The following is an 11,596-nucleotide window of genomic DNA, read 5'->3' as shown; positions in this document are numbered from 1 at the left end:
TTGACCCCCAGACAAGCTTTTCGTCTTGGTTGTGAGCTTCACCAAGCCGTCGCTCACTTCTTCTATCGTTTTGTGCATCTCCTCCTTTGTTGGGATTCACAAAACTATAGTGTTTTGCTGCTGCTGTCAGATTCGAAGTCTGAGGCACTACCTGTCGTTGAAGGTTGAAGTTCGAGCGTACGCTTCCCCAGAGTTCCTCAGACTCTATGTCTTTCTTTTTGCCCAAAAGGCTGTGTACTTGTAGCAATCCCTTCGACCACAGATGTCAAGACAGCCCCATCTGCGGGAGAAATTGAATAACGGCGAGGTGTGACTCGTGGCTGGATCACAAGCACCTGCCGGTACTGGGTTATTTAAGCCCTACATCGCAATTTTTTCTCTCTTTATCTACTTCTCCCATGTTTGTTTTTGGTTTTAGAGTCAGTTTTTTGTACGCGGGGAATCCGAAGATCCCCAGAGACAGGTGATACCACTATTCCGTTGCAATCAGTTCGTAATTGTGAAGCCCTAGTTTGAGCAAAATTCTGTGATCATCCATCTCCCCCTATCCGTCGGTGGGGACGCGCCTGGACGACTAAGTTTCCAGTTAGAATTAAATATTTATGGGGACCGGTAATGGGTTATATATGCCCTGTACCGTAATTTTTTCTCTTTATCTACTTCTTCCATGTTTGTATTTTATTTAAGAGTCAGTTTTTTGTCCTCGAGGAATCCGAAGATCCCCAGAGACGGGTGGTCAGACTATTCCGTTCCAATCAGTGGGGACGCGTCTGGACGACTTAGTTTCCAGTTAGAATTAAATATTTATCGGGACCTAACAGCAAATTTTGACTCCATATTATCATGCCCAGTTGATTACCATTGTTTTTATACAATTAAAATAATAACTCACAAATCTTAGTTTCGAATTCCTTTTATTGAAATTTTAGCCTTTACGGGAAAATGAAAATTTACAACCAGAAATTTTCTGGAGCACACAAGCATGACTCTTTTGTAGGTTTAATGTAACTGGTGATAGGAATAATAGAGGCTTATTATTTTTCGAATAATTAAAACTCACAATTGAACTATCAACTTAACCAATTAAGTTTCCTTTTTGGCATTATTGAGTTTATTTTCGGATTTTTTTGTGATCTTAGGCCATAAAAAACTCTGTAAGCCTAATATTTCATACAATAATAGGTTCCAATTAAAACTGTTAAAAATAATTCTAATTTGATTTCCTGGGGGCCAAAAACCTCTCAGTTTTTTATTAATAGCATAGCAAAAGCCATTGAGCATAATTGCCATAACGTTTAAACAAAATGCTATTGTAAAATTACCCCATAATCATGGACAATAAAATAATAACAAAAGAAAATAGGCAATAACAACAAATTTGTTGTACATTTGGTGCCATTTTTCGGAAATCTTTTAAAAGCCCAAACCAACTGTTTGCAAAAATAAATTTGAAAAATTACAAAAAAATTGAGAACAAGTTCTTAACAAAATGGGGCTAAACAAACGAAAGAATAAAAAAACACAACTTCATGAAAAAACCGTGACCAAAACTTTAAGCTCAGACGTATTGACACCAGCACGAGAACCAGCCCAAAGTGCCTGTTTTGTTGGCCGCTTACCGAAAAAGGTTAACATTTGCCTTTGGTTTCAATTAAAACCAGAAAACAACAGCTCCCTCCAAAATCATAACAATGACTTTACCACTGGCTTCAAAGTCCCCCACAACTCATAATACACACCTGAAAATTGTGTGCCAATACAAAGCAAAAAAGCGAGCTAAACAATAGCAACAAAGAGGCAAATATTAGTTAATAATTCAATGCAGGTAGATATTGTTTAATGGCTGCTAATAAATTAAATGTTACACCCTATACAAATAAGTTTTTTTCTCGTCCGCTCGCTCGTACGTTGTTGTAATTATCTAATAAATCATGAACGTGTCGGGTGGATTTTCTTTGGTTTACATGTTGCCATAATTATTGTTCGGATATAAAGGGAAAGTGTAGCAGAAAAATTGCACGGAAATTTGACACATATAAATAAGTTTTAGATTGACAGGTTGGGAATGTAATCACGGCCGCGGCGTTGAAGTGGTGTAAAAATGGTTTGTTTAAGTTTGGAGAATTGTCAATTGACGTCACCTTATGTTACTCTCTATTTGAGAGACAGCCATGGTAGATTGAAGAAGGTAGAGTCATTTTAAATAAAAATTCCCAGTTCTGCATTTCCTGTAATTTGCCTTCTCAATTTTTACGGCCTAGAAAACAGGTTCCCATCTCTGATTTGTGTACATACAAAGGATTTATGAATAAAAAAATTGACAATGATTGATTTCAAACCGAAACTGACAGCCATGGTAGAATCAAGAAGTTAAAGTTATTTCAAATAAAAATTCCCAGCTCTGCATTACCTTGTCAATTTTAACGGCATAGGAAATAGGATAACATTATTGATTTGTGTACATACAAAGGATCTATGAATACAAAATTTTATAACGAAATTTTGTCAAATGTATAATTTTGAAAAAATTGTAAACATATGATTTCATGACTTTACCTTCATTATTCTATCATGCTGACAGCTCTGCAATATTTGCAGATGACAACCAATATCAAAAGTTCATCCCAGCATTTGGTATTTTCAGTTTCGGGTTAATTGTGCACCAAATGGCAAATATAAGTGACCAAATGACCTAAATATTGAATTTATGAATAAAAAATTTGAGAATGAAATGTTGTCGAATGCATAAATTTGACAACAAAATTAAAAATATAATTTCATGACTTTACCTTCATTATTCTATCATGCTAACAGCTGTGCAATATTTGCAGATGACAACCAATATCAAAAGTTCATCCCAGCATTTGGTATTTTCAGCTTCAGGTTAATTGTGCACCAAATGGCCAATATAAGTCTAAATTATCTGAATTTTGGTACAACCCACTGAATTCAGTCTAGAAGTAAGTATATCAAATTTGATGAAAATCAGGTCAGATATAGCTATAGCTCCCATACATATATTTCATCCGATTTGGTGTTTTAGGTCCCTCACATGCGTAATATGCACTCCACAAGAATTATATATGAAATACCTCTATGAAATTTTATCGAGATCGGTTCAGATAAAGATATAGCTCCCATATATATCTTCAACCGATTTCGGGTTAATTGTACACCAAATGGCCAATATCAAATGCAGATCACAACCAATATCAAAATTTTATTCCAGCATTTGATATTTTCTGTTTCGGGTTAAGTGTGCATCAAATGACCAATATCAGTCCAAAAGTCCTGAATGTAATGGTACATCCGACCGAATTCAGTTTAGAAGCAAGTACATAGCTATAGCTTCCATATATTTGTTTCATCCGATTTCGTCTTTAAGACCCTCACATTCGTAATATGCATTCGACAACAATGATATTTCTTACCAGATAAATTATAGAGCTCGGAAATACCTTTGCCAAAATGTATCGAGATCGGCTAAGATTTGGATATAGCTACCATATATAGCCTTAATCCGATTTCAGGTTTATTGTACAAATAATGGCTAATATCCACCCAAATGGAGTGAATTTCGGGACGTACGTTTCCAGGGGTAAATACGACTCCCAAACTGTCAAAGTTTTACATTTCACAATTTCTTTTCTTGTATTTAGTAATATTCGAGTCTCACGGAATTTTTTATAAAATTCTAGTTAGTGGTTCAATGGCGCCCAATATAAATTTGTTTTCCTAGACTTCAACTGCTGAGTTCTATTCTGGGAAGTTTCTTAGAGTTATAAGCTTTTCCATGCCGGACATCATCTTCCATGTCTGAAAGTGAAAATTAAATTATATAATTATGTTATTTTCTTTGAGTATCCAATACAAATGGATTATCAATGGCTTGCTGGATTGTCAATTGTAGATATTAAAGAGAACATACAAATACTTAAAAAAATTATAAGAAAATATGTCGAATACCAAAGAGAGTATCATTTTGAGGACTTACTACATAGTACTCCAAATACAATACCATGCAAGTATTTTTTAACGGAAAACGTTTAAATAGGAAGGACGAAACACGAAGTCATCCATAAAACAGATATCGTTTCTGCCTTCTGCCATAATATCCCCATCTGATGTCTCCCCTCATCTTCCTCTCAAATATTTTTTGCGAGAAATCATTTTCTAAGATCCCAAAACCATGATGTCATATATGTATGCGAAAGGATTTGCAAACTTTGTTTTCTGTTACGCACAATTAAACTCTTGTTTAGAAAACAAAAAACTAAACCCCAAATCAAAGACAGGTTTTGCAGAATTATCCAGGCATGTTCACAAATCCACACATATATTTATCGTTATGGATTTAGATAAAAAAAAAACTTGTGTATAACTGGAATCAAACATATGTACAGACATGTGTTTCAAATATTCAGCGAAGAGATAGAAAAGATGAATGCAAAGGATGAATACAAAGGCCGGTTGAGAAAGGGGCCCCAAAGGGAGAATATTGCGGTAGAAACGAGATATTGGGTAAAGCTTGGGAAATAGTAATTTCACTACTTTAGAATTTGTGTTCAGCAAATTTCAGGCAGATTTTTGGCTCTTTCCAAACGGAAATTCCTAAAAAAGGGACATTTAATTCTAACATTAATTTAGCTAGAGGCCATAAAGTTTATGTAAAATAAATAACAACAATGTTTGAATTGAAAGCAAGCTAAGAACTATAAAGAAAACCAATTGATTTAGACACGATCGAATTTCGAACAAAGTTTAACTATGCACCTTAAAAAAGGAATAAGCAAAACCTAAATAAAACATAAAACTATGCGAGGGGCCACACCGTCCATCGAATTCAACGAGGAGAGTGCAGCTTCAGGGCTTTGTCGATCCAACAAGTTTTAGTACGTTCTGAACAGACTTTATTTAAATCTCCCTTATGATACTCCAAAGAATTGTTTCAGAATTAATCTGTAGCAAAACAGGTTCACCTTTAGGGCCCTTTTTTCACATCTCCAAGTTTTCAGGTATCGAATATGGTCAAATAAACCATATCTGTACCGATGTAAATAATATTTCGAAACTGTCAAAGTTTCACATACATTTCTTTTCTTGTATTTAGTAATATTCGAGTCTCACAGAATTTTTCATAAAATTCTAGTTCATGGTTCAATGGCGCCCAATATAAATTTGGTTTTCTAGACTTCAACTGTAGAGTTCAATTTCTAATCTTAAATGAGAAAATATCTAACTTTAAGCCTTGTATTCTCACTTTAAATCATCCTTATGAGATCTGTAGCAAAACAGGTTCACCTTTAGGGCCCTACGATTTTCACATCTCCAAGTTTTTAGGTATCGAATATTGTCAAATAAATCATATCTATCTTATCATAAATAAAGTTTCACATACATTTCTTTTCCAGTACTTAGTAATATTCGAGTCCCAGGGAATTTTTCATTAAATTCTAATGAATGGTTCGATGACCCAATTTGGTTTTCTAGACTTGAGTTCAATTTGTAATCTGAAATATGAAAAGAACTAACTTTTAGTTTTTTTATTCTTTCTTTAAATCCTCCTTATGAGACTCCAAGCCTCCAAAGAATTGTGTCAACTTATCTGTACACCTTTAGGGCCTCTAAGATTTTCCCATCTCCTTTTACCACATTTGATTCCTCCAGTATTCCTGCCGTACTGTTTCCTTGTCTGATTTCTTTTTTTTTTCATCATGTCTCTTTAGCCTTTTTTCCACTCACTGTCCCGCATTTGAAGACAAACGCCCATCATTAAATGTGTCGTTAGTTTGGTTCGCAAGACATAACGCCTCTTCGTTGTCTGGAAATCAAACTTGATTGCGTGAGCGTTGATAGCAGCTACTCTACGGCTGGTTAAAGACAGGACATAAAGTTTAAAATCCCATTTTGAAAAAAAAGTGGTTAAAGGTTTATTGAATTCAAAAGATATGGGATAAGAGACGTACCAAAATATACAGAGAGAGAGAGAGAGAGAGTTTTGGGAGTACAGTTAGTTCAAGAAGTTATGCACATTTTTGGTTTTTTGTTTCATTCCCTCTTTTGGTTCCTGTTAACATTCTCTTTATGAAGCAATCAAAGAGAATTTGATTAAAAACAACTCCATGGATAATCATTTTTTTTTTTTCATGCCCTAAAAGTATCTTCTCAGTTGAAGCCTTTATGAAAATATCAATGCCCAGATTTTTGTGTAGGTTTCCAATGAACCCCAAAGCAACCACAAAGTCAATTTCAAATAATTATTTTAATCATTTTAAGCCGGCAAGTGGCATTTATCACTCAAGCGAGGAAAAAAACCTCAAGCCAAACACCAGTTTCATTTTCCGTTCTTTCCTTGCAGCAACATCTTCCTGTCATCTACTCTAATTCATAGCATTTACCTGACTTCATTATAGCTCTCCCTGCATCGTCTATTGTTGTAGCTCACCACCATTTTCCCATTAATGCATCGAAAGAACAGAAAATCCGATCAATCTGCTAAAACACTTGTAATGGGAAAAAAGCAAGCCAGCAAGTAAATTACTTTGCCTGAGAATTAATGGATACGCATTTAATGTTTCTGGAGGTGTGTTTCATCAAACAATCGAGATGGAGAGGGAGAGAGAGAGCAATATGCGAGAGTAGGAAATGATTGTGATGCTGATAACTAATTATTTTGTTGTGGTGTGGTGGAGAAGAGGTTTGTTGGCTGGCAGACTAGCTATGGGAATAATTTCCTTTTGATTAAAAGCTTTTAATGACTTCTCATGCTATTAAAATACAGTACGAAAGGAAATGTTATGGAAATGTACCGGAAATGTTATAAATTATGTAAATGTCCATTAATGTAATTCTTTTCACATTCTCTATTGCTCCAATGGAAGAGATCCATGAAGAGCGAAGTTGGATTTATTTATTGAACCATAGCCGGGTTTTCTCTACATATATTAACTGCTAAATGTCTCCTACACATAAAATACCTGAGGATCTTCTTTCCACACCTGGGAGATCTTTTGTTGCAATCAAATTTTACGTTTCACAGAAAAGTTTTCCCTCTCGTAATTTAAACTCTCTAGACTATATTCAAGTTCGTCACAATAAGGTCTTCTCTCCCTCTTCAGAAGAAAAGAAAGATTCTAGTAAACATTTATATCCTCTTCTTCATTTTTCATTCTTAAAGTGCTCTATCACACGAAATGCTTCCTACATATGTAATTTAAAAATGCATCCATAAAGTTAACAACACATTTGATTAAATTATATTTCTCCCATGAAAATAGGGCTCGCTGTGATCGAAAAAGTACCTTTATACTTTACTCATTTATTTCCATGGTAGAAGAATACAGGTAGTCGCATCAACACAGCTGCGGGGACAATGTACTGACAAACCAATGTTGAAACTAAAAATTTTGAATGAAAAATTATTCAAATTTGTGAAAATTGTTGAAAAATTCATATAATGTCAACCTTCGATTGCAAGAAAACTTCTAAAAAAATCGACTTATTTTTGAAAAAGTAAAAGGAAATTGAGTTCGGCCAGGCCGAAATTCTAATACCCTCCACCATTGGATAAAGAAACCATTTTTATGCAAAAACATCTGGATTCAAATGTGTTCCACTTTAACCTACAAACTCCAATAAGATCGGTAGGAGAATGGTTGGAGCCCTTATATGGGGCCATAATAATAAATATAGGAAATTTATACTACAACAATATTAGGCTATTGTGAGTCTTAAATACAAAATATGACATAAGTTTGTGGATAAATGTAACTATTTTTTGACGCCGGTTGTGGAACCCATTGTGAAGTACAAACACCAATCACACAACTCTATTAGAAAATGTGGCTTAAATCGTCAAAATACCGAATATCCGAAAAAATCGTTATATGTACACTACAAAAAACGTGGACCTAGATATTTAATGTTCTGCCCATTATGACCTACAAATACAAATCTTTGGAAAAGTGAGCGTATATCGGGAGGTATCGTTATAAGGGGATAAACAAAAACGTGGATCTATATATGCTATGTTCCGCCACCGGAGCTAGAACCCATTATGACCTACAAATACCAATTTTTAAACAAATTCGTGGAAAAAATGTTGCAAAAATCATCAAAATGCCGAATATCGGGAGGTACCGTTCTATGGCGGCTATACAAAAACGTGAACCTAGATTTGCAATGTTTTGCCACCGGAGCTAGAACCCATTGCAAACCACAAATTCCAATTTTTAAACAAATCCGTGGGAAAATGTTGCAAAAATCATCAAAATACCGAATATCGGGAGGTACCGTTATATCGCGGCTATACAAAAACGTGGACCTAGATTTTTAATGTTTTGACACTGGAGCTAGAACCCATTACAAGCCACAAATACAAATTTTTAGACAAATTCATGGGAAAATGTGGCAAAAATCATCAAAATGCCGAATATCGGGAGGTACCGTTCTATGGGGGCTATACAAAAATGTGGACCGATATGTCTCATTTTCAATACCAACCATCCTAGACACAATACAGATTTTTCTGCCGAACTTTGAAGCTCTACGCCAAATAATGTGGACTGTATCGTGATTTCAATAGACAGACGGACAGACATCGTTAAATCGACATAGAATTTTATGCTGATCATGAATAAATATACTTTATGGCGTCTGTGACGAATATTCAGATGTGTTACAAGCGGAATGACGAATTTAATGTACCCTCCTCTCCAAAGTGGAGGATATAAAAAACATTTTAAAAACCTTGGACATATATATGTTCCCAAGCGTTAATGCATCTACCTGTATTCTTCTACCATGGTATGTACTTTACTCATTTATTTCACAACTGAAATGTCGTCCATGTATCACACGATATGTGCAACTTCTACATATGAAAAAATTTTACATGACATATGTAAGGAATATGTTTTAGAGTCTTTGGAGTCGTTGCTCTTGAAGAACCTAGATAGTGAAAAAGAGTTGAACAGACATCAGAGGAAACATTCGTCCGACTAAAATCATTTTCAAGATATAAAGGTGTAGGTACATAATCAGCTTGAAGTCTTTGCATGGCATATGTTGTGACATACTCTAAAGGGATGTCAGAGCCGCACTTGAATTCTGCCGAATTCAGAGCCGCACTTGAATTCTGCCGCCTTTACCCCCTATAATTTGTCATTAATATGCCAAGCCATGGTGTCAAACTGCTTATGTATCACCACCTTAACTTCTTAATAATAACTGACTATTTCTTTTAATAACTATTTTTTATAGTAATATTCAAGTCCTCGGATTTTTTTTCTCTATAAATGTACATTTTAAATTTAACGCTGAAAGAAACAACTGTGATTCTTTTAGGATGAAATCACTCCCCACAAATGACGACAACTTTTTAATTCCAAACCTAAAACATTGGAGCAACATATGTGTTCATATCACGCAGACAATCTCTCTGACGTTTGTTGTCGTCTGACTTTCTTGCTGGCCTTTTTTTATGAATTTCATTATAAGTTCGCAGTTTTTTTTTTTTTGTCCGACTGACTGGCTGGCTGGCTAGCTGCTTGTCCCTGATTATGGACCATGATTTGAAAATATAAAAATTGTTCTTTTGTTTTCTTGTCCTCTTTCATTTTGTCTTTCAAAACACACAGTATTTCGGCTTTAAGTTTTTGACCCGCAAAACTTTAAATTTAAGTATAAATACAAGTGCTAGCCGGTAAACAAGCTATGGACTCAAGCCAAGTAACAAAATATATTTCTTGTTGGAATACATATGACTAATCAATATGAGATGGATGTTTTTTTTCTCGTTGAGCCGTTACTTTAACCTTACTTTTCTTTGCTTTCTTATTAAGACTGTGGATGTGTTTGTTATGGTTGTCTTCCCCTTCTTTCTTTTTTCTTTGAACTCGGGGCGGTTTGAATGTGTTTATTTATTTTTTTTTTTTCTTCGAATAAACTTGAACTTTGGAACCCGGCCAATGTTTGTGGCCGAACGATTTGCCACAGTTATTTTGTTTGGCTGTTTTGTTTTGGTTATGGCTTTCGATGTGAGTTTTTGTTTTTATTCAACATCATTACCTCTTTTTGCAATGAAGATAGTACACAGAGAAAAATGCAAGAACATGGCGTTGTCTCTATACTTCTCCTGTCTCTTTACTTCTCACCGGCAAATTCTTTCTGCGAGAGTAACATAATTTTATTCTCTTTTGCAAGAAAACTGCGAAAAGTAAAAAGACGGAATCCCCACAAAAACTTGCAATCAATCAGCTGATTTGTCAAAACAAAACCATATGTCCGGCATAAAAAAGGGAAATACGAAAAAAGTTAAAATGATTGGGATTTTAAAACTAAAACTGTGTTAAATTGGCCTGACCAAAAATATAAATTACCGGTAAGTGAAGGGTTTCAAGTGATTGCCAGAAGAGATGTTTCGGGCAAGAACTTTCAGTAAAAGAAGTGTCAAAAATTCTTTCTCGAACTGACTTCCAGTAACAATTGTTACAAATTTTAGGGAAATCTAACACAGATGTACCTAAAACTTTTCAAAATATATAGGATTAAATTTTGGAATTTGTAATTTTGACAAATAATATACAATTGTCCTGATTATTGTATACCCATTTTATACCCTCCACCACAGTATGGAGGGTATATTAAGTTTATCATTCCGTTTGTAACACCTCGAAATATACATTTTAGACCCCACAAAGTATATATATTCTTGATCAGCATAAAATTCTATGTCGATTTAGTGACGTCCGTCTATGGAAATCACTCTAGTTTCCGAACGTAGGTTGATACAATTTAACTCAAATGTATATTATGTCTGCAAGACTTTTTGTATTGAAAATGGGTTTTGGTATAGCCCCCATATAATGGTACCTCCCTATTTCCGGTATTTTGGTGATTTAAGGGGCATTATTCTCCGGAAATGTTTTAAATTTGGTGCTTGAAGTTCTTAATGGATACTACCGCCTATGACAGAAAATTGTCTGTGCAGGTCCACGTCTTCGTATAGCCCTCATACAATAGTACCTTCCGATAATCGGTATTTTGATAATTTTGAGCAACATTATTCAGCGGAATTGTTTCAAATTAGGTATTTGAAGTTCGTAATGATAAAAAATTGCCTATGACAGAAAATTTTCTGTGCAGGTCCAATTTTAATATAGCACCCCATATTATGGTACCTCCCTATTTCCGGTGTTTTGATGATTTTAGCGACATTATTCACCGGAATTGTTTCAAATTTCGTATTTGAAGTTCGTAATGGATATTACAGCCTATGACAGAAAATTGTCTTTGCAGGTCCACGTTTTCGTTTAACCCCCTATATTATGGTACCTCGATATTCGGTATTTTTCAGATTTTAACAGAATTTTTAATAGATTTTATTTATTTTTGTTTTGAAAATTGCCCGTCAAAAAAGCGTTTTATGTATTCTCACCTTTACACCAAGTTCATATGATTCGTTCTCTATGCGTTTTTCGACTAACAGCACAACCAGAAAGTTAGTTCTACTAACTTCTAGAGTCTAAATGTGTCAAATCTATGTTCACTGAAAATAATCAACAACTCTCTGAAAAAAAAAAAAAAACAATTATCT

This window comes from Musca domestica, unplaced genomic scaffold (genome assembly GCF_030504385.1).
Source record: "Musca domestica strain aabys unplaced genomic scaffold, Musca_domestica.polishedcontigs.V.1.1 6, whole genome shotgun sequence".
Lineage (NCBI taxonomy): Eukaryota > Metazoa > Arthropoda > Insecta > Diptera > Muscidae > Musca > Musca domestica.
This window is presented reverse-complemented; position numbering follows the sequence as displayed.